Source organism: Mya arenaria, chromosome 2 (assembly GCF_026914265.1).
Source record: "Mya arenaria isolate MELC-2E11 chromosome 2, ASM2691426v1".
Taxonomy (NCBI): Eukaryota; Metazoa; Mollusca; class Bivalvia; order Myida; family Myidae; genus Mya; species Mya arenaria.
This window is the reverse complement of record NC_069123.1, coordinates 553,832-580,212: the sequence shown is the minus strand read 5'-3', so window position 1 is coordinate 580,212 and position 26,381 is coordinate 553,832. Positions and strand designations below refer to the sequence as shown.

The 26,381-nt window shown below is 35.6% G+C and overlaps 1 pseudogene; it reads left to right on the top strand.

Moving 5' to 3' along the window:
- Window positions 1–108: 108 nt before the first annotated feature.
- Window positions 109–25,796, top strand: LOC128242533 (lysosomal alpha-mannosidase-like; annotated as a pseudogene).
- Window positions 25,797–26,381: the final 585 nt, after the last annotated feature.

The window sequence follows — 26,381 nt, the reverse complement described above, 5'->3', positions numbered from 1 at the left end:
GTGTTTAAAACTGCTGGTTCATAGCGAGTTTATCATGTCTGATAAACTTCGTACTAGTTAATTTAAAATCTTCATACTTGTACAGTATGTGATATATGTGATTTTTTTTTAGGTAAAGTAGACGAAAATGCATCGGACTACATTCGTGGTTTCTTTTCTGCTTTGTTTGTGTCGAGCAATTCCAACACCCGAAGAAAAACAATGCGGATATGTTGTAAGTTGATTCGTTCTTTCAATGCATCTGTTTTGAAGAGGACATCTAAGTGTATATGCAAAATATGTGCAAGCTATTTAATCCTTTACGTTAAAATAACCATTGTTTTGCTGTCAGTCATAGCTCCTTTTGCAATCCCACGTTTTAAAAAAGTCCATAATATTTTCGAAACAATCTTTGTCTGCTGTCTTGTTGCAGTTTTGTTGCGTTTATTGTCTAATGGCATTTGATCGTATGTCTTTAAACAAGCTCACTGCTTAACTCTTGACTGTTCTTGTTTGGTGGGTTCGTCCCTGTGGTTTTCTTTGTATGATGCAATGCCCATGTATGTATACAAACTACTCACAATTCAGAGCTGCAATGCCGTAAAGGATGATATGATCAATGTCCACCTAGTTCCTCATACTCATGATGATGTTGGTTGGCTGAAAACTGTAGATCAGTACTACTATGGAGGTAAATATGTTAAATGTTTTAAAGACTTTAAATTTGAATTTTGACGTTAGTTTCTTTGTATTTTTGAAGCAAGACTGGAGTGTTTCAATCATAAAAAGTCGCTTTGTGTGCTTTGGTTTTAAAATTTGTTCATAGTTATTTTTTGGCCACTGGACTCATCATTGAAGTCCCTACTTCAGTAGCTTAAGTATGATAACCTTTTTATCAGTAGAAATGTATTATTGACATGCGTTGAGTTAGCAATGAGAACATCTTAATCGTTCTTATTAGATAAATTGAGATATATATAAGATACCATTTGTTTTGTTCAGTTATCAGACGGCAGTACACACGTAAATGGTCTAACATGTTTGTAAATAATTTCAGTTTTGGTGAATACTATGTTGATAAGTAATAAGTTTACTTGCATCTATGAGTTCACTGCCTTTTAATACCACTTCGATCATTTTTTAAATGTTACTAGTAAATTGTATTTAATTTCAAGCAGTGATACACCGGTATTGTTCATACTAATGCATTTGTTTACTTGTCTCAATGTAATTCAATAATGCAGTATTTTCATCATATAAAGCGCGCAACGACATCCAAAATGCTGGTGTCCAATACGTCCTTGACTCCGTCATACCCGAGCTTGTGAACGACCCGAGCAAGCGTTTCATCTACGTGGAGATTGCGTTTTTCGCTCGCTGGTGGCGGGAACAAGAAGACAATATGAAAACGGTCGTAAAGGGGCTTGTAAATTCCGGTACATTTATAATCAAATATAATCCACAGTATATTCACGTTCCGAATCAAGAATTGCGACCAAACCGATATTGCATATATACTATTTTGGACCAAGTTAAGTTTATGCTTCAGAAAACTCGATCGTCCTAAGATATCTTGTCAGTGTTAAACTATTAACATTTCTCTAGAATATATTTGTATTTTTATACAATTTAAGTATATGCTGAACTAAAAATAACCATAATTGCTATTTATTTATGTACAGACTTATCTGATGGTTATTTATTTTGAAATTAAAACAAATCATTTACCCCAGGCCAGCTCGAATTTATCCTGGGAGGTTGGTGCATGAATGACGAGGCTTCCACTCACTATAACGCTATTATAGACCAGCATGCCCTGGGCTTTGAGTTCCTCCGACAAAACTTTGGGGAATGTGGGAGGCCTCGTATTGGCTGGCAGGTTGATCCTTTCGGTCATTCGAGAGAGCAGGCTTCTCTGTTCGCACAGGTGATAGCAACACATGATAAGTGTCGTGTTTTGGAAAGCTTGCATTGCAAACACTAGTCGAAAAACATTTTTTTTGAAAATGTAAGATATCAATGTAGATGTGAAAAGGAGCAGGATATATTTGTATAATCATTCGTGCTGTCCTACAAGAATATTCTTTGTAATGAAGTAAAAGAAAACTTTTTGAAAATATCCATTCACTAAAATCCTGTTTTTAAGATTAGTGTCAACAGGGAGAAGAGCTTCATCTGTCTACGACGGTTAATCAACATAACTTTTTTCACTACAGTTTGGATTTGACGGGCTGTTCTTTGGTCGCCTTGATTATCAAGACAAGAATCATCGCCTAAACACAACGACAATGGAGATGCTGTGGCATGGAAGTCCTGATAACTTAGGTATATGATTCAAGATCGTGCTTTTGTAAATAATGTTTATATTATGGAATTAAAATCTTGGCAATTAGTGTATGTATTTCACCATTCTCTGAACTATTAATTGATTAATGCTGGTACGTGTGGCTGCCGGTGTAACGTTGTAAAGTGACCCCCATAGAATAATGACCCCCCGGTCATTATTTTATATAAAATAATGACCATTTTCTATAAAATACTGACTCCCCTTATAAAATAATGACCCCCCGATTTTATCTGTAAAATATTGACCCCCCCCCCCCCACTTAGCCTGTTACTAACATATCTATATCAATTCAAGTCACTGTCGTGTTTCTATGGCTTTTATATTTGTTGTTGTTGTTTTTGCTTCTGGAGCCGCTGCATGTTACTGCTGCAGAAGCTGCTGTGTCTACATCTATTGAAATGAAATATAAAATTGCTTCCATTTGAATTTCATTTAAATTATCATCAATGTAATACAATATACATAAGTCGCTTTAACGTAGCTGTATATGATTCAACTTCAAAGACAACATTGTTCTACTTCATCTGACGTTAGATAGCCTTTGTTCATACCGTGGAGGCATTGCTTAAAACGAATGTGTTAAAAATGCAAGGCTTTGAGGAGCTATTTAAGCAGTCACTGTTCGTGCCATGACTTACATCAAAGTCCATGATGTCACTGAGCGGTGTTTTTTATGTTTTATGCAGACTGCATCATTTCTAAAAATAGTTCCTTTGATTTACCTCAGAAAAGCCGCTCGTTCAACATCAAAGAAAACGACAGCGACACCGAAAGCAGTTCTACGTAAACGCGTGTATATATAAAGGTCTGTGGTAAGCAGTCAGTCCAACCTTGCAGCATGGACGAGAAAGATTACACAGATGTTGTAGAGTTTGTAAAAAATGGGAAGTATCCCGTTTCTGTAAAAGACAAGAACAAAAAGAGGAATTTTCGTAGAAAGTGCAAACCTTTTATTTTTGATGACGGGTTGTATTATAAGAAAACCAGCTCATCAAAACGTTTGCAAGTTGTTAAGAAAGGGAAGACAGATGACATCATTCAGAGCATGCATGCATCAGATCACGGAGGACATTTGGGAGTTTCAAAAACGTAAGTTTGATATAATGATTTCATTATCATGACCAAAAAGGAACTTGTGATTCCTGTGAGCCTGTGTTAGATATGACATTTAAGATTATTTAAATTAGTACGAAAGCTGAATAACAAAAGCGTCAAAACGTGACTGAACTCGTAATAACGAGATAAATATCTCGTAAAAACGACTAAGTATCTCGTTATAACGAGACAACTATCTTGTTATTAGACTTGTACGGATTATGACGGACACGGACACTGAGAGCGAACAACCGACAGGCAGGGGATACTCTCAAAGTTATTTCATGCTTTAAAACAGTCATGTATGTATAAATAAGGCGTATCAGATGAGTCGTTTTACAAACTAACATTAAGCTCTAGATCTTTGTATCAGTTATGATTAATTTTCGATTATAATAACTGTAAATATATTGTGAGAACAGTCCGAACGCAATATTTTGGTTTTCGCTGACAAAACCATTATACTGAAAAAGGTAAAGAATATATAACGGTACTTGATTTTAAAGTTTATAATATAGGTGAACAGGTCTTTGGATCATTCCATTATTAGATAAAACTGAAATAAAGTGTTTTGTCTATATATTGTCCGCTTTTCATGCCAATAGTAAATGATACTGGTTTATTTTGATATGCAGTGTGCAATATTAAAGTATAGTCCGTTTAAAAAAGCTGATTATGAGATACGAGTTTATTGTCAATAAATAGGGGTGTAATGATCGGATGACTCCAGGTAAATGTTATTGTTTTGATAAGTATTTTATTTACTTGATGCATTAGCATATTCACTTTAATTTAATTGTCCTCTAAAATGCTCTGTACTTAATGAAATTACAGATATTAATTTCTCATATAGAGTCGCTGGCCCAGTGGTATCGTTCAGATCTATGACGATAGCGGTTGTGGGTTCGAACCTCAAGTGAGGAAGTTTTTTTTATGCCCCCCCCCCCCCACAAAGTGGGAGGCATATAGTGATTGCACTGTCTGTCCGTTCGTCCGTTCGTTCGTTCGTCCGTCCGTCCGTCCCGTTTCGTGTCTTCGTCATAACTTCTTAACTGTTGAATGGATTCGAATCAAACTTCACAGAATTGTAAAGCACCATGAGAAGGTGTGTCGCGTCCAACTCTCAGTTCCCCAGGTCCAAGGTCAAGGTCACACTTAAAGGTCAAAGTTCAAATCTTTCGTGTCTTGGCCATAACTTCTTTACTATTGAATGGATTTGAATCAAACTTCACAGAATTGTAAAGCACCATGAGACGGTGTGTCGCATCCAACTCTCGGGTCCCCCAGGTCCAAGGTCAAGGTCACACTTAAAGGTCAAAGTTCAATTTTTTCGTGTCTCAGCCATAACTTCTTTACTATTGAATGGATTTGAATCAAACTTCACAGAATTGCAAATTTTGAGTTCAAACATTTCAAGGTCAAGGTCATCCTTCAAGGTCAAAGGTCAAATTAAGGTCAATGTGCTAGGGGGGCATTTGTCTCTTACAGTGACAGCTCTTGTTATTTCATTTTTGGAAAGAATTACATAGTTTGTATTTAGTAATGTTATGTAAAAATCTAAATCACGAGAACCTCACTTATCTCGATTTTGCATGTATAATTCAAATAAGGTCCGAGTACACATAATAAGTAGACAGTATCCTCCAAGTAAACTATAAGAATGCCAGGAAAGTATTTGAATTCCGCCGAAAAGGAAAAGGTTGTATCTGTGCACTTATGAGGATCGAACCCATGATCATAACATGTGTAGTGTTCCGCATTCTTCCATTATACCACTACGCCACAGTCATTGAAAGTTGCTTATGTAAACTCAAAACTAATTCTAATAATTCTATCGTCATTTAGAACATTTAGAACAACATGTATTGGATTTCAACTTGTCTCAGGTGCATCCATGGCTAGCTTTATTTTTAGTAATGATACTACAGTGAAACTTGTAATAGGTGACTTTCCGTGAGACCTTAACAAAAAGGTCACGTATGACTGGGAGTCTTTTAATTCAGGTCCACTAACGTCAAGTGTTTCAATTTATTATTTGTTCTTGTAAATCCTGATGCCTGTCTTTTTCTTGGATTATGGTATTTAAATTGATATAAGATATTCCCTATTTAGAATATGTATACGTATTTGCATTATTATTTGTCTAATTCCTTTTTACTTGTTTTGCAAGCCATTTTGTCTGCCGTGATATCATATTACTGCACATCGGTTGAGTTTTCAAATCCCGCGTTTATTCATCGGGTAATGGATAGGTTTATATGAGATTATATTTCCATCATATTTTATTATTGTTTGGTAATACTAAAAGGAGCAGGGATTTTGAAATTTCGAAATTTTAATTAGGTTGGTAGCTCCAATTCGATTTTCTCACAAGAAAAGTTGTTCGTACGGATTATATAAAATGAACTCGTGCATCCACAGATCGTCCAATTTTGGACATATTAGAAGTTATGGTTAAATTGACTTAACTCAGATAATAAAAGAGAAAAATAAACATTTTTGCCATAGCACACAGTAAAGTTAACACGCTGGTAAGAAATCCAAGATCCGAAGCGCTATATGTTAATGACTGAAAAATGCATGAAATTCGTTTAATTAAGCCATATTATCATCACGGGGTGCAAACATTACGGTCGTTTGTGGCGTCAGACAGGGAGTCTTTTAATTCAGTCAGTGACTTTATATAGATTTTTTTACGTCAGGCGGTCGTAAACAGGGTCGTATACGGCAGGAAGTTGTCTAAATCAGTGAGTCGCTAAGGCAAGGTTGACTGTATTTTGGTAACTTATCTGGACTAATAGTTATGTTTGCTTTGTTTCAGATGGGAAAAGATTTCGACTAGGTTTTACTGGAAAGGATGTTTCGAAGATGTACACACGTTTATACAGAACTGCGACAACTGTCAAAGAAAGGTGAACCTGAAGAAAGCAAAGAAGCCACTGCGACCTATCACAGTTCCCGCCGAGGCTTTCAAGCAAGTGGGCATGGACCTTATAGGTCCTCTAGAAACCTCTTATCAGGGTAAGTTTTGTCTGTCGGTTTGTTGGGCTGCTTTGGTAGACCCTGGTGACTTTGACTCGTAGACAATATATGTCGGGGCATTGTGGTGCCGCATAGCGGTGTTGCTGCATAAAGATGGTCAAACAAAATTATGCGGCGATTTTCAACGCATGCAGAGGGCATGTTTAGGCGGCAGAAAGGCCCCCTTTCGCCGCATAAAGAAACCCATTAAAACATAAACGATAATTACTAGTTACTTCTATGAAGTTTCAACCAGACCAGGATCTAGTTTTATGTACTCACTCTCTCTTCCTCTGAAAAAGTCTTAAGTTCCGAAGGTCATTCCATCTTAAGTGGGGGCATATTTTATTCACTATACATTATATAGGGAAAAAAATTGTGAACGCAACTTCTCCTACACCGCTTGGTGGATTTTGTTCAAACTTTCACAGATGATCAACCTTAATGTGTAGATGATCGTAAAGACAGGAATTTTGGCTGTGATTGGTTTTAGCAAAATTATGGCCTTTTGATGTTTTATTCACTATACATTATATATGGAAAAAAAATTGTGAACGCAACTCCTCCTACACCGCTTGGGGGATTTTGTTCAAACTTTCACAGATGATCAACCTTAATATGTTGATGATCGTACAGACAGGAATTTTTGCTGCGTTTAGTCTTAGCAGAATTATGGCCCTTTGTTGTTTTATTCACTATACATTATATAAGGAAATATTTGTGAAGTAATAATTTTGGTATTAATATACTTATTAATTTCATATTTGAACACAACAAAGCTTTGAACTGGACCTTCAAAAAATTAATATGAAGATAACCTTGGCCTCTGAATGACCTTGACCTTCAAATTTAAAGCCTCATAAGGCCTTTGTGTTTGGAGTGGCTGCCACTATTTTTGTGACTAAAGTATACTAAAGAAATTATATATTTTTCAAGTTAAATTATATAAGAAATAACTGTTTTCTTAAAGCTTTTTAACAGATTTGTATATCCAATAAGCATTATAAGGAAAACAAAATATTTTATTACCTCCCTTAATTCTTTTTACTATATGTTTACATGTAGGATAATTAAAAGTGAGTGTTTCTTTACGTTTTATTGTTGACATTCCCTATTTAGACAAATGTTAAACCCATTTTTAACATAAAAATAAAAGCCTTATGGGACTTTAAAGTTTGAAATTTCCCAAAAGTGACTAAAACTTTGCTATTTATTTATTAGTTTTCTTCATGCTTGAGCACAACAACCTTTTTAAGACAAACTTAATATGCGCTAAAGATCAAATGATATAACATGTTACTAAGCATCATGTAGGGGTGCACCAGTGTCCTATGGACACATATCTAGTTGTTTTATGCGTGGCATGTCGCCGCATAAAGGTGGTCACCCTCTATATGCGTTGAAAATCACCGCATAAACGAGTCCGACCACCTTTATGCGGCAACACCGCTATGCGGCACCACAGGGCATAATAATGTTATGACCCCCGTAATAATACTATGACTGGGGGTCATAATACTATGACCGGGGGTCATAATACTATGACCGGGGGTCATAATACTGTGACCGGGGGTCATAATACTATGACCGGGGGGTCATAATACTGTGACCGGGGGTCATAATATTACGACTCCTCCACACATAGGAAAATGAGTCTCACACAAACCACTATATGAGGGTTATTTTCTGTGTGAGGCAGAGTCATAATATTGTGCCCCCGGTCATAAACTGTGACTGGGGGTCATAATTTTACATCTCCCCTACACATAGAAAACGCCCTTCACATAGTACCAACGGTTGCACTGCTCATTTTTAGTCACTATTATGCATAAAAGTAATGATGCGACTCATATTTCTATAAGGATCAGTTTGCTAAGTTACAATATACTTATATTGATAAAATCACCATGTCCAGTCTTCACGTGGTTTGACGGTGAAGTTAATGCTAAATGATGGTGGAAAACAACCTACTGGGTATTTCACCTCTGTACCACCGTACTCATTTGAAACGTTGTAATACATTGTAGTCAGTTTAACTTGAGATTTTTAGTTACTGGAGCGGTAGAGACGTATCGGTAATGCACCTGTTGAGTGGTGGTAAACTGAAATAGATTTTACGCAGTTTACGATTAGTTACAAGCAAAGCGACCGCCCATGTGAAACAGGGCCATGTGCGAAAGCAACTGCATTTCTTTTTAAGCACTGTAAATATATGTCGTATTTTTACGGGAAAACCATAGTTTATTAAATTAAATTTTGATAGTTCTGTATTTTTACGGGAAAACCATAGTTTATTAAATTAAATTTTGATAGTTCTGTAACTTAAACGCCGTCGACGGTTGCCAGCTGATATGTCAATGTACCAGCTGTTTATGACCTGTCAGTCAAATATGATCAGGCTTATTAGTCCCCTACGAGGACTATAGGAATGCCCTCCGTCAGTCTGTCCGTCCGTCCGTCTGTCCGTCCGTCCGTCCGAAAATCTGGATCCCGCGATATCTTCAAAATACTTAAAAAAAATTCATGAAACTTGGAATAGTGATAAAGGGCAATATGGAGATTATGCACGTCTTTTTATTTATTTATTTTTTTCGTTTTTGCGTCCGTCTGTCTGTCTGCTTTAAAAAACATTCAACACATCTTTAACCTAACTGGATTCCACTATATCTCCAAAAGTACATTGAATTTTTTTATGGAACTCCCCTACCGGTGTAACCGAGATAGGATTGCCCTCCGTCCGTCTGTCCCGTCTGTCCGTCCGTCCAAATTTTGTTTCCGGGCTATTTCTTGAAGACTATTGGCCAGATTTCAATTATTTTTTTTAAGAGTTATAGCATTTGACTAGCAATTTGCAATTTTCAAGCGAAATGAATGGGGGATTTTTTTCTTAAAGTAGTTTGTATAGAACATATCAACTGTAAACTTGAGAAAGATATTATTAAGAAACAGAGTAGTGCTTTTTTATTTTCCTTCCATTTTTGTCGAGCCCACCTTCGGTGAACTCGACCCTTAGTCGCCAGGTTTTGATGTTCGCTATATGTGCGTGCATGTGTCCGTCCTGATTTTTACGGACCATAACTCCAATTTGAATGAAAATGGAGGAATTTCTGTAAAAACTTCACACAAGTGATCACCTCCATGAGTTCTAGTTCTGCGCGCATGAACTGGGTTTATGGGTCAAAGGTAAAGGTCTTCTTAGAGATCACTGATAAATGCTTGTGCAGGGCATATCTGGTAACTGCATGAAGAGATTTTTTTTACTATAACTTCACACAAATGTTAACTACCATGAGATCTAGTGTCGCACGCATCAACCAGGTCTCCAGTTAAAGGTAAAGATAACAGAGGTCATTAGAAGTGCTTTTCTAGAGGATATCCTATATGCATGAGGGAATTTTTATGCAACATCTTAAAACTGCGATGCTGGCCCGTAGACATGCAGAATGAAATTCTAGTTTCTATGCAAACTCAAACTTGAAAAGAAACATCTATCGGCTGGGGATATACTAGTATTGTCTTTGACAATGCATCGTTGATTAAAATAAGTATTGTAAAATGCTTACATTTATACATTTCAGGAAACAAGTACATTGTCGTTATAACAGAATATTTGACAAAATGGGTAGAGGCAGAAGGGATTCCAGACAAGTCATCTGAAACTGTACTATCAGTATTCACAAAGTTTGTCACGACACATGGTTGCCCCAGCGTATTAATAACGGATCAGGGGAGAGAATTCTGCAACGACTTGAATGAAAAGTTTTGCAAGCAGTTTGGGATAGAACATAGAATTGCATCAGCATATCACCCACAAACAGGAGGACATACTGAAAGATTTAACAGGACTTTGTGCGATATGCTTGTGCACAGTGTAGATTTGTCGCAGAAAAATTGGGACATTAAGTTACCATACGTACTGTTTGCCTATAGAACGTCTAAACATGAGTCGACGAAACAAACACCATTCTATCTTGTGTTTGGAAGGCACGCACGCTTACCAATAGAACTAGACTTAGCAATGCAATCGGATGATAACCAAGACTCTGAATTGTCACTAAAGGAAAGAATAGACTCGTTCATTAAACTGTCGTGCAACAGAAAAGAAGCATCGTCCAATATTAAAACGGCACAATCGAAGCAGAAGAAATATTACGATTCTTCACTACCTAAAGACGATACAGCAGGTTTTGAAGTCGGCGACCAAGTCCTTCTTCATAACACCAGAAAATTGACGAGAAAAGGAGGGAAATTGGGTCTAAAATGGAAAGGACCATTCAAAATAACAAAAGTAACTGGAAAAGGCACTTATTTCCTAGAAGGAATGAAAACAAGTGTAAGTGGGAACAGACTGAATCGCTATAGGCAGAGTAATGACGATGCTGCTACAGATAACACAGAAAAGCGACCAACTGAAGGTCCAAAAGATGACCACAGTCTAATAAACAAAGAAACAGGAACCCAAGCAAACGAGAAAGCGTTTGAAAGACCTGCAAAAAGAAACGATAAATCTGACGACTGCAATCTCCCTCCAAAAAAGAGAAGAGTATCGCGAGAAGATGTTGCAACACAACCTACCAATTCTACAGAATCTACTAATCAAGAACCCCAACCATTTCAATTCAGACCATCTAATCAAGAATGGCAGGAACAAATCTCGAGTGTATTTAAGTCGGCAGTCAAAAACACGTATGCATCCGGTCCAGACAAATATATACGACGAGACGCCAAACCTACTAAAACTGTAAACATGCGTGGGGATGGCAATTGTTTGTTTAGAACATTCAGTTATTTAGTTTTTGGCGTACAAACACACCATAGCTTGATAAGGCAAGCGATTGTTGACTTCATGAAAGAAAACGAAACTCTAATGAAAGGCATTACACGTGATTCGGTTTCCAGATATCTAGACACGTCAATGATGGCCTCCGAAAACACTTGGGGAACAGAAGTGGAGATATTTGCTTTTGCAACTCTCACCAGAAGCGTTGTGTATGTTTATTCACAGTATGGCAGTAAGGAACAGTGGCGTTGGTTAGAATACAAACCGTTAGGCCTCATTGGTGGTAATTTAAGGGGTCGAGCAGTGTACATTCAGAATTCCAGCGACCATTTTGTCCCGGTGCTAGAGGTAGATGGCGAAGAGTTCTCAAGAAAGCCATACAAACGAATTCGGAACCACATTCCAGAAAGATACCACGCCCTTATAAGTGATGACATATTAGATGCTGCTTTAGTGAATTGTTACGCAGACGAAGCCTTGCTATTAAAACTTGACAAAAGTGTAAAGACTGTATATGTGAAGGCTTTTACTAACACGCCTTACAATGTAGAAGGGCTGCGTGGGTTATCTGACGAGGTGGATGCAAATATTTTCAATATAGTATGTGACTGGAGCGATGTCGAAAACATACTTAATTGATAAGTGACACGTGCAAGAATAAATCAACAACTCAGTGGAGAACGATACAATTTATGCTAAATTTGGTTTAACATATTGCATCTGATGAGCATAACAATGCGTGCTAAATATACCTTGTGTGATTTACTAACTAAAATAATAGCTTAAGATATAAACATATGTGACATGTAGTTTTACCAAAGCACAGGTCAACACCCTGGGACGTTTTGTTGGATTCGCCTCTATATTCCATACAGTTTTAAATAAAAAGTCCTTTCGTTTATGAAATTGTCCTTATTATATACCGAACAACACTCCCGAACCACGGATATATAGGATCTCACATGAGTTGTCATATGATATAAGATTTTATTAAACGAGCTCAAGAAAATGTTACATAGCGAGCCTCGGGCGAGCTTTATAACATTTTCTTGAACGAGTTTAATAAAATATTATATTTTTTGACAACGAATGTGAGATTCGTTTTATCACATGACTTAAAACATAAAAATAAAACATATAAAATAAACCCTTTTTAACGCTATGAGTACGCACGCTTTTCACGCCTTTTTTCTATATGGAATGTATTGGCGGAAATGAGTCACGTCAAAGTTATATTACACGTGTTAAATATAAAGAAATTCGTAATGATTATATTACATGAAAAACAAGCGATGTCATGTGATAAAATCAGATCTAGCAAATTCAACGATAATGCTACCAAGACCCGTATCTATATTCACACAAAAGTAAAAACACTCTAGAGGCCACATTTTTATATGAATCTTTATAAAATTTGGTCAGAATGCTAGTTAATTCGAGTGAGTTTAAAACTGAGTCATATTAGGTCAAAATTAGAAGTATGTCCGTCCGTCTGTCCGTTTGTCCGTCCGTCCGTCTGTCTGTCTGTCTTCCGGTAATGTCAAACACCCCCGGGGACGTAGACATGGTTGCGCGTCAAAATCGCAAGAAGGTTTAAAGAGTAGTTTAAAAAGATTTAAAAGAATGTTTAAAAGGGTTAACTAGAAATACATTCTGCATGCCCACGGGCAGATGTCGAGCCCGCTTTGTAGGTTTAAATTTTCACAGAAAGATTCATAATGGACATTTGTGAAGATGAAAGAATGATAATGACCTTGACCTTTGATATTGTGACCCCAAAAACAATAGGGGTCATTTACTCAATATGGGTGATCATCCTATCAGGTTTGGCAGCTGAAGGTTGAACAATAATTAAGTTATTGAGCGGAAACCGTTTTCAGTTTTAAGGTCTATGTAACCTTGAACTTGTTATTTGACATTTGACCTCTAAGTGTGACCTTGACCTTTGCCACAGAGACATAATTTTTTCGCGCGACACACCGCCTTGCCATGGAGAACATTTATGCCAAATTATATTAAAATCCCTCCATCCATATAGAAGTTATGCTCCGGACACGGATTTTGCGCCGACTCCAAGTGTGACCTTGACCTTTGACGAGCGGATCTGGGTGGTGTGCGCGACACGTCTTCTAATTAAGGTTAAAATATATCTCAAGTTAATGTTAAATTCCTTCAAAAAATGAGCGAGATATTTCGTCACGCAATCTGATTGGCACATACGAAATAAACAAGTCTCCGTGACGTCATATGGGCTGGCCACCGCTCTTCCGAATAACGGACGCGATCGTCGTGTTAATAAGATGCAATCGATTTTCTTAGAAGATAATCCAATAAATCGACTATTATTCTTTTGATATAAGTAGAAATAATATAAATGATAATATAAATATAAGAAATGAACGCCTTCTCGCTATAGTTCAACGGGTATATGAATACAACAAGTAGCGTGCATAGTTAACGTAAACCCCTTCGGGGTTTACGAACTATGCACGAGACTTGTTGTATTCATATAATCGTGAACCGACGCGAGAAGGCGTTCATTTCTTAAATATAGCTGCACTGAACTGCTCAGGGGTAGGGAGGAGGGCAACAGTAAGTGGTAGGTTGTTCCAATGGTACACAGTCCTGGGGAAGAAAGAACATTTATGATAATAAGAGGTTGCTGTAATTAACCTGTAACTCAGATCTTTTGCATGAATTGCTTATCCTTTTTGTGCTAAATGATTTCTAAAACCACTTTTCGAATGGTCATGAAAAGAAAAAAGGGATAATATTTTTAAGTCATTCATCATTGCTAGTTCCATTAATCTGTGTGGGACGTTTAATCACTATACAACTTTGATGACTACGAAAATGATTCAAATCACTAACAAACACTTGTCACTTACAGTGCACTTACAGTGATTCTGCTTGTATAATTAATAATTATTTAATTTCAATCGCAGAGAGGTTTATATAGTTGACTCCTAATCCAGTTGCACAGATTCGATTCTTAGGCGAGGAAGCTATCGAAGTATGTTACATCAGATCAGGATTAGACGAGTTCTGGTAAGAAGTCCAACGATACTAGATTGAAATCCAGCCACCCTCGCCCCCTGAAAACTAGCTAGTTATGTGATTATAAATATTTTTGATTGTTGATATTCAAACAGGCCGTAAATTACAACAAGTAGTTGCGTATTTTGTTGATGGAACGTTCCTATGCAGTCCATCGCCTATGTTTTAAATGATAAACTGAGCAGCGCACAGTTTGTATGCCTGTCACCCATACACGACCCTGGTAGGCGTCGAACTCACAACGGTGAGGGGCAAGTGATTCTCGGTCGGAGACTTTAACCATTTTTTCTTTCCACACAAATAGGCATCGGTAGTGGTAATCCCTGAAGCTTGGATCAATTCCATCTAACTGCGGTCAAAAAAAAACGTGCAGTATGGACGCATGCACGGACGGGTGCCATCTCTCCTCCGATGTCTATGGATGAAGATAATTATGTTGTGCAAGTGTACCTTAGATAGGTTAGGTCAAGGTTTGGATTGGGGGGGGGGGGTCCTTATTCTATAGGGGGTCACATTTCTACGTGAGGGGTCATTTTTCTACGTGTGAGGAGTCATAATATAATGACCCCCCAGTCATAATATAATGACCCCCCGGTCAATATTTTATATAAAATAATGACCGGGGGTCATTATTTTATATAAAATAATGACCGGGGGGTCATTATTCTATGGGGGTCACTTTACAACGTTACACCGGCGTATTTTTTATGTGTACAATATAATAAATATAACTGCAATCTTTTCTAGGAGAGAAGTCTGATCTATTCACTGGTGTTTTATATAATCTTTACCAGCCACCCGGTGGATTTGACTTTAATCAATATAGTTCTGATGAACCATTTATGGTAAGATACTCGGAGATACTCGGAGGGCTGCCAATGAACCATGTGTGTGTGTATGTTGTGCATGCTTTACAAACAAGTTCCGTACAATCAGGAACATCCATACGTTTGCTTTGTGTGTGTGCTTCCACCTGTGTTTATCCCTTATAAGTAACACCAAAATCAACCCCATTACCCCACTGGAAATAAGTTGAATAACTTTAATGGGTTATCCTGTGTTATATATTTGTCACATTGAATTAAATCTTTATTTACGCACGTATGTATCCAAAGCATTCTAATGATGTTGTGCTTTAGTATAGATATCATCACTTATACTTTGTTAATCAGTCTGTGTTATAACTTTATGAGATATTTGGTTTGTTACTATGACATATATATGCACGAATAAATTTATCTATCTATAACCCGAAATTTAATGATCGTAGCCATCTTATTGCTTAACCAATTTGTTATCCATGATAGGATGAATAAATCAATTTTCCTCACACTGAAGCTTTAAACATCTCTATCTTAAGCTTTGAATAACTGTCTATTCATATCGGAAACAGCTTGCCCATTTTTTAAACATCCTGTAATCATTGTACAAAAACTTACTCCCCTAAGTAACTCCCCGTCTAACGTCAAATCCTGGAACCGCCCTTTGAATCCGTTAAATGAATATACTGTAATGTAATTTGAATGAAATAAAAGCATTAAGTAATGATTTTAATATGGTAAATAAAAAAAATGTGTATGTGTTAAGTGCCAATCTTATTTAAATCATATTATCAATACTATCTGCATTGCTTCACGCTGGATATGAAGACAGATTATTGTGTGAAGAACATACTGTTATAAAGAAATGCACATGAACAGTTCTGTAAGAACAGTACAATATGTACAGTATGTTAGGTCATGTACCAATGATAGAGTCAAGAATAAAGTGTGTTTCAGGATGACCCCCGTCTCCATGACTACAATGTTGATAAGAAGGTGGATGATTTTCTCAAGGCTGCCAAGGATCAGGTACTGTAGAACAAGAAACACTTGTAGTTGTTTTTCCTTATTAAATAGTCCAAATAACTATACATAGAACAAATGTTTTATTATTTTTTCTTTCCATTATAATGTATTAATATAAAAAAAAACTCGAAATTAAAATTTAGATAATTATCTTGTAATGTTTTTTCCAATCTCAGTTGTTGTCAAGTACGTAATGTGCTATATTCCTGTTGTAATAAGGTTTGACATAAATAATCTCAAACATTTCGAATAAATGATCCAGAGGAGACGTTTTAAAAGCATTATTTAATTTTATTATTAAAACCAAGTGTATATTTATGCAATTGTATGAACAAAAATAAACCGCAATTTTCTGATAATCTTTTCCACAGGCGAAATATTACAAAACAAACCATATAATGATGACGATGGGCTCTGACTTTGAATACCAGAATGCCCATCATTGGTACAAGAACCTTGACAAGCTCATCCATTACACCAACAAGCGGGTATGTATGCAGCTATCCAAGTTCACGTGTTTCTGATCGAGCGTTTTTGTGAAAAGTAACTGGTTAGGAATAAAAATCATTTTGGAATACTGGAGTTTAGAATTAAGTAGATATCACTCATTAAGTGTAGAATTACAGTTGGGAACTCATCATAATTTACTTTAGTTCAAAAGACTACTTTTGTTGTAAAAATAATCGTATTAATAGCAAAGAAAAATGTTTTGAATTATAAACAGCAAACAACAGATAACTCCAAAGTAAACCTTCTCTATTCGACGCCCTCATGTTATACATACCAACTAAACCGCGCCAACAAAACATGGCCGACCAAGTCAGACGATTTCTACCCTTATGCATACCGAGAACACAGCTTCATGACGGGGTATTTTACCAGTAGGGCTGCACTTAAAGGCTATATCAGGGAAACCAATGCGTTTTTACAGGTAAGTGTTTTAAGTTTAAGCCTCTCTAGATATTGTTTAAGACACATTAAAAATATAAATATCAAAGAATCCAACTACGAAAAGATAAGAAAAGTAACAAAAATCTCATGTAAAACGATAAAAATGATGCCAAGACTGTTTTAATTGCAAATAAAAATATATTATTTTTTTATTCAGATTTTCTATGAAGCATACGTGTAGTTTAATAATACCGCTAACGATAAATAACTAAATACTGTAACTTGAAGTTGTATCTTTTGATTATTCAGGCCTGCAGACAACTTGACGCCTTGGCCAGATTGACACCAGACTTCCATAACAGTTCATTAAAGATCCAAGTTCTTAGTATGGATTGCATTTAGCATTTTTCATGCACAGCAAGTTCAAGCTAATCACAACTGTCATACAAATTGATTAGACAAACACTACATTATGTGTTCTAAAGTCCATAGCATTTTGTCTCTAAATGTGGTCTTGTCACTGTAGTTTTCATTTTACTGCTGATTTCAAATGCTGTTACAGGGGAAGCAATGGGCGTCGCTCAGCACCATGATGCTGTCTCGTAAGTCTTCCTACACAAAATGTATAACTTCATTTCCTCAACATTTTGATTAAAGTAATCACTTTGTATATCTGAGTTTGAATACCAAATTCTAACGAAGAAAGTGTGTCTGCTTAATTTTAAGGGGTACAGAGAAACAGCAGGTTGCCTATGACTACGCCATGAGGCTGGCTAATGGTAGATCTGAATGCCAGGTATTATCATGATATTTCGAGAACAAATTATTAGATTTTTTAATAAAATTAGATAAAAGATTTACCGTACGGTATTGTATGAAGAATTTAAAACATGTAAAACATTCGACAATATCATGAAATACTTGATTTTTTGAAAACTTATAAAACTTATAAATATATTCTTGTCGCGAGTACGGTAATACGGTAAAAAATAAAAAATAAAACTAGAATGTACATCGTGTACTGTATTTTTCAGAAAGTTGTGAACGATGCAATGGGGCAATTGGTACCAAAGGGTTCGGAGGGATTTATGGGGTTTTCTTTTGCGATTTGCTGAACATTTCGGCTTGTAGTATTACTGAACAAGATCGACAGGTACGTACAAATTGATGAAAATCTTGGTATGATAAAAATAACTAACAAAAACACATCAACACGTAAGGTTTAAAAAAGCAACAAAAACAAAAAAAACTTTGATATCTAATGATAAATATCATTTGTATGATAAATATGCATTCATTTTGCTGTTGCTTAAATCTATCTATCTATCATTATATCTGGTGTATTAAATCGATTACATTGAAGACTAATCAAGGTTGTTGTATATGCAGTTTGTGATGATAGTCTACAACCCATTGAGTCACTCGATAAATCACTGGGTTCGTCTTCCAGTGATTGGCTCAGCCTATTCTGTATTGGGACCTTCTGGAGAGGCCATTGAAACACAGGTCAGTTTCTTTGTATCGTACAATCGTTTTTTTAAATCGATATTTCTGAGATGCAAGACTTCATTTCTCCCCATGCAATAGTTGTATTTGTCAGTTCATAGTTTTTTGTGTTTTTTTTTTCAGGCAAAACTTTTAATTTAATTCATTAAACTGACTATATATCTGGAATACTTCATCTTAATACGTATTTATCAATATCAACGCTAATATGTCGTACGCATTGTGATAATAGGGCCCCATTAACTATAATATAATAATATGGTCCCAATAACTGAAATATGATAATGTGGCTCCAATAACTGTAATATAATAATATGGCCCCAATAACTGCAATAAAATAATATAGCCCTTATGACTGAAATATAATATTATGGCCCTTATAACTGAAATATAATAATATGGCCCCAATAACTAAAACATAAAATAAAGCCCCAATAACTAAAATATTATAATATGGCCCCAGAAATTGATTTGAATGAAGGTTCCTAAATAATGTATTCAATTACAATCACACGGCCAGTCTGCTGTTAAATGGTTTAAGAGCGTATGTCTGGTTTAACGTTTGTATGAATACTATTATAATCACCACAGATGATACCAGTGTTTAAAAGGACTCAGAATATTCCGGAGAGAAAAGGGTACATGGCGAAAAATGAGCTCGTTTTTCGAGTTGAGATACCAGCTCTTGGCTATAGCACGTACATGATTAAGATGTCAGAAGGTAAGTTTCTACTGTTTCTTTTGACAATGTATATGCATTTTACTGGAAAGGCGATTTCCTTATTAGAAGTAGAAAAAGGGGCAAATAATGCAATGCATAAAGTAAGGACCAGTCCAACTACAAAATCAGTGGTAAAAATGCATGTGTATATGTATATAAATATGCTTAGTTCGTTTCCTTCAATGGGTGAATGAACGTGTTATTTGTTTAAGGTACACATATGCTTAGAAAAACGACAAACGTAAGACGGTTTAGTGGTGAGCCTTTTGCTATTAAAAATAAGGTATGTATATCGTGATTATTCAGAATATTTGTTTTATTACCTTGAATAAGAGTGTCACACATATGAATTACTTGTTGCGTATTTTTTTCTTCAATATGTGTACTAAACATACGTTTGGCATTTTTCAGCACATGTCTCTGAAGTTTGATAGCAACGGCAATTGGGATAAATTAACAGATCTACACACTGGACAATCTGTGGACGCCAGAAGCGACATTGTGTACTACCACGGAATGGCTGGAAACTGTAGCCAAGGGAAATTTCAGTCTTCAGGAGCTTACATTTTCAGACCTAATGGAACCACCCCTCAAACCTGGACTGACCCTCCAACTGTTGTAACTGTTGACGTAAGTTAACAGGCGTCGAAACACTTCTTTAATATTACTTAATAGAAGGTGCAAAATCTCAAAAAGTTTATTGATATCTCAATCTCAATAGTTTATTTAAGAACATGTTTAACTCAATTTAATTGTCTTTTTCATTCATAAGGACACAAATTTCCTACATTACTCTATGTTTTTGTCATCTTATTTTTTTATTCTCAGGGTCCCCTAGTGAATGAAGTACACACTGAGTTCAGCCCTTGGGTCACTCAAGTGACCAGACAGTACAAAGATGAGCCGTATTTAGAGGTGGAATGGACAGTTGGACCAATAACAATAGTGTTAGTAAAATATCTCTTAAAGTATCACTCTTATTCAAAATCAATTCATACACATGTGTAACAAACATCAATTTTGACTGATAAACCTTTAACTACCTACTAAATAATGCATAAATGGAAAATATTATTTACGAATAACAAGATTGTAACCGTGTATTTAATAGCAGAAAGCGCAAAAATACTAAATGATTGGTGAATGCTAAAACATTTACTGTGATCTACTTTAGTCTCATAAGGTAGAAACATCGTTTTTATACTTATTTCTTTCAAATTAAACTCGGCATGTTTCATAAAAACCATTGTTTTGGACATTTATTCATCCGTTTTGGAATATAAAAAATATATAATGAATTGTGGTAAACCTTATTTGGGAGTAAGAGTGCATCATTAAATAAAGCGGTGAATACAATACTGTCTTTAGAATGATTAACCACATTAAAGAAGAGTTCGTTGTCATGTTAAATAATCATAAATACCAATTTGTTTTAAGTAAAATGTATAGTTATTACCTAATACTTATACATGAAAAGGTGAAAATAGTATTGTGTTTAGGATGGACTACAAAACCAAAGAGGATCTCACTACTGTGATAAACAATTATGCAATCTCTCTTCAAATTCTCATAAATTTAGAAAAACAGGAGACTGGATAACCATATTGTTGTTGACACACAAAATATTGTTTCAAACTTCAGGGACAAGATGGGTAAGGAAGTGGTTGTAAGAGTTAACACTGGAATGAAAAGTGACGCCACGTTTTACACAGACGCCAATGGCAGAGAGATCATCAAACGAGTGTAAGTATGGATACGATTTACTGGCAAATAAGTTGAAATTTTATTGAGATACTTTATATTACTTAAATTAATTTATATTGATAATTTAAAAAATAAACGTTGCGAATTTTAATTAAGTATTTAATTCGACACGGCGATAAAAAATGTTTCTTTTGCTTCAATTTTTAGTCGGAACTTTCGAAAGACATGGAACCTTAACCAAACAGAGTCTGTGGCGGGTAACTATTACCCTGTCAATAGCAGGATCTTCCTCAGGGTAATATACACTTTAAAACATGCTATAGAGGTTATATGAGCTTAACAGGTGAACATATACATATTTTACGATTTACTAAATAATATAATTGCGCATACTAAGACTATAGACAATACAATAGTTTAAGATGAAAGACAAGTCAGTTTTTTCCATATATTTCGGGAAAAGGACACTACTCAAAATGGGGACAAAGTTCGACGTCACGCTTTTATTTGTTACTTCCAGGAAAAAAGACTGAGTTTGCGTTACAATTGTTAAAATAATAGTCAGTCAACATGTACAATGTACATTCTCTCTTTTAAGGATGGTGATTATAAAAATATATATTCATTTGTGATTGGAATTTTTCTGTTGATTGGGAAAACTATAACTTAGTTTGCTTTGGGAATGCGGCCCCTACAAAAGGGCAAAAAAACCTGTTTGTAAAATACATGTACCACAAAACTTGTACAATTTTAATCAGGATGAGAGTAGTGGCATGCAGTTCACAGTTTTGACTGATAGGTCACAGGGCGGAGCTAGTATACAAGATGGACAGCTGGAACTCATGGTAAGTATTTCAACACATTTAAACCTATACTAGTTAATATTTCCTGCAATGTCACTGAATAAAATGAACTAATACATCATTAATGAAGGAAGTTTATAAAGAATTTAGCATAAAATACAAAGGATTTTGTTTCTAACAAAAAATAACATATATTGCCAGGTTCACCGTAGACTGCTGTATGATGACAGTCTTGGTGTAGGGGAACCCATGAATGAAACGGGCTCTGACAAACAGGGACTCATCATAAGAGGTAAATAATTTCTTCAATGTCAAATTAAATACTATTGTTGGCAATGATAAAAATAGGCTTACATTTAGAATTATGATCCGACCTATTTCCTTATTGCAAGAAACGTTACGCGTTGATAAACATTGTTCTTTATACAAAAACGTCCAGGCAAGATGTATGTCCACTTCGGTCAGATATCAGATGCAGCAAAGTTTCACCGAGAATTCGGTCTGAGAACATACCTTACACCCATAACTGCTTTCACCAAAACCGACATGAACTACCAGGATTATTCCATGTTCTACAACACAATGGTAGGTGACAAAGCATACCGCATATATTAGTTGAGTATATGAATTAAACAAAAAGAATAAAGTGTGTTTTACATTGTTAAATAAAAGTAACTTCCATGGTAGAGAAAACAGAACAGAACAGAACACAAGTTCATTTTCACACATAATATCACACATAAATTTATTATATACATCAATGAAGAAGACTATGATAGTACATGATCATTCCATTATTTAACACTTGATTGGCGGTTTATATATGTTTTTAACTAGTAGAGATATTTTACAGTAACACAAATAGTAGCAAATGTTGATCAAAAGAATTATTACATACAAATCCTTATACAACTATTTAGCGGCTGGTACTAAAACATATAATGATCATGTATCATGTAAAGTAATGAATTTTTTTTCTGAGCAAATGCTTTATACACGAAAATAGAAAGATTCTTTAACAAATCAGTATGATCTGTTAATTAAGCAACTCTATGGTTTTAAACATATTTGAATGAGTACGATAATATCTTGGAAAATATTTCGATCTAATATTTGTATACAGGCTGAATTCAATCAAGAAATGTAATTCGTCTTGTAAGACATTACAATGTGGGCAAAGTCTTTGTTCCAAAATTGTGTTATTCCACTTACCAACTTTTATATTCAACCGATGCGACGATAATTTAAACTGGCTTAAAGCAGTTCTGAATGTCTGTACATTAACACATTTAAGATTGGGTTTTAATTCAAAATTAGAAATGTTTCTATATAATCAAGCTCTTGCGGAGTCTGACAATCTGCGGTTTAAGTTTTGAACATAAACGTCTCGTATTCTTTGCTTAAAAAATGACACAAAACTTGAATTATCACCAACTCCTTGAGCATTCCAGACGTGATGAAACCCATATTACTCAATAATGTTTTAACATATACTGCCCAGTTTGTTTCATTTGGGAATTATAAAAAATAATTACATTATAGATCGTTCTTACATATTTATCATTCGGCATACTTAAAACTTTAAGCCAGTATTTAATAATAATCAAAATGCATTGCGACAGTACATCTGATCTGCCCGTCAATGCATATACAAAGTCATTTTGTGTTGTTGTTTTAACCGAAAGTACATATTTTATGAATTGGGTGTGTATTCTTTCAATTGGCAATCGTTTTTAAAAAAACCCAGACTTCTGAACCATGTAATAGGATAGGTCTAATAAGTTAAGTTCCAATTTATGTTCAGGTGTTAAAGTTAATATTCGATGAAACAAAGCATTGATCTATATGACAAATCGAGATTAAAACGGGGCCAAGTTTCAGTTTCCAATGTGTTTTTAGAATGTACTATTTCAGTTGTTTCATACAGTTATGTACAGAGTGACCCACTCTGGATGAAGTCATTCTCATTTCACAGAGAATGTCAAATCAAAATACATACATAATATAGTAAAAACCGTATGGGTGATTTTGGAGTGGCCCGATAAGGCAGGTGACCTTTTAAAGCAGGTGGTCCTTCAACATCAAAGGAGACTTTTCAGAAGTTCCTTGTATTTTCATTTGATGCAGAGCTTTATAAATTAGCCATGCAATATTATCTTGTTTTATGATAGTGGTCCGGTCTGAAGCAGGAGCTTCCGGCCAACATCCATATGTTGACCTTGGAGCAGTGGGGTGGTCCCACATTATCCCCGTCTCAGACTCAGCCTTACCTGATTAGACTAGAACATTTCTACGAGAATGGAGAAGACCCACAGTTGTCCTTGCCTGTTACAGTTAATCTACAGGTTAGTTCTGTTCTGCCAAAGTACTCATATTGGATTTGCAACAAAATGGTGATCCTTCTTGGACCATACATTTGATTCTGCCTGGAAATGGCAATTATTTATTGCAGATAGTAACTTTTGAAAGGTCATAGCATTGATTTCAACATGGCTGTTAAAGCTTCTAGTAATAATACAATGATTGATGGATAATACATCGTTCGTGTAATCTTATAGTAAAGTTATATTTGTTCTACCTTGTCTAAACATTAAAAGCAAGATACAATTCCCTGACCTATCCTGGTTGTTGATATTTTCAGGACCTTTTTGTAACATTTAACATTGCAAGTATTGAGGAATTAACCCTGGGAGCAAATCTTGCCATTGCTGACCTCCAAAGGCTAAGCTGGAATACCGTGGACGGTGACCTTGTTACTGATAAAAGTAAGTTTGTAGCCGAGCAGTCATAAATCAGTGACGCAAAACCCCTTTTAGAGGCACAAGGTCAAGCGACACTGAACGATATACATAAAACATGCAAACAACACAGACAGACGACACTGAACGAGATACATAAAACATGCAAGCAACATAGACAGACGACACTGAATGAGATACTAGTACATAAAACATGCAAACAACATAGGCAGACGACACTGAATGAGATACATAAAACATGCAAACAACACAGACAGACGACACTGAATGAGGAACATAACACATGCAAACAACACAGACAGACGACACTGAATGAGATACATAAAACATGCAAACAACACAGACAGACGACACTGAATGAGGAACATAACACATGCAAACAACACAGACAGACGACACTGAATGAGGAACATAACACATGCAAACAACACAGACAGACGACACTGAATGAGGAACATAACACATGCAAACAACACAGACAGACGACACTGAACGAGATACATACAACGTGCACAGAACACAGACAGACGACACTGAATGAGGGAAATAAAACGTGTAAACAACACAGACAGACGACACTGAATAAGATACATAAAACATGCAAACAACATAGACAGACGACACTGAATGAGATACATAAAACGTACACAGAACACAGACAGACGGCACTGAACGAGGGACATAACACATGCAAACAACACAGACAGACTACACGTGCATAAATAATAAATGTTGGTGCTACCACTAAGGAACGGTTAGTGTAAGATGAGTTGGCACTAGCTCGCATAATCTCAGACATGTCAACGCATTTCTCTTAATACTATCCTTTTTGCATAATTCTTCTTTAAAAAATTGAACGTGTATTGTCAACATTTATACTAAAACACCGTGGATAAGTTGAACAACATAGTAAGATAACTAGATAATACCCCATACAATTTGATCCCAAAACAATAGCATGCAAACAAAATGTCTGATTTACATATCATTGTCTTCTGCATTTGTTCAGTTCATGTATTTAATGTTTTACTCTGTCCAACATGACTTCTTTAAACGTATCTTGTGTCAATGATTGATTTAGTAAATTTATACTTTTTTTACAGACAATAACGTCTACAAAGTTGAAAATCGACAGAAACTGAAAGGATCACTGGATATCACTCTCAACCCGATGGAGATACGGACATTCCAGGTCAACCTTAAAGACGGACCACCCCGCCAGAATGTTGACAAGTTTACCGTGTTTTCGTAATGCGGATTGTAACTAACATTAAATAGCCTGAATACTGGTGTTTAAGATAATAAGTGTTGAGTAATAAATTGTCGAAACTCGTGTACAGAATAAAAGTGCATTGTCCCATCAATATTGTTTTGGCAAAATATTCATTGCAGAGTAGTGGAGACGAAGTGTGATGCTTCATTGGAGTCTTTACTAAACTGATGGAGCTTGTCTTGTTTTAATTATTGCACTGTGTTAAAATCTAAGTTCAATGATCTTGTTTCACATGCTCTCATTTTCTTGTTCCATGTATGATCTTTGACTGTTTAAACGATTGTTAATATTTAATTTCAGAAACACTTATTACTAACGTGTGAGTTTGGATACAAGACGTGTTATTCGTCAATTACACAAAGCTGTCTGTAAATGCCCAGCATAAATTTGCACCACTGGGGCAATATACCAACATGGGCAATTTGTCCTAGGGCTATTTTAAAATGCATATTTTGAATACAATGGCAAAAGATTGTGTACAGCTTTATGTTAGTTATTTCAAGAAAGTAATATACAATTCGTGCGTCCTTAATTAAAAACACATATACATGTGTGTTTTTAACTGTAATTGAAGTATAAAATGAGAAATATAAATAGA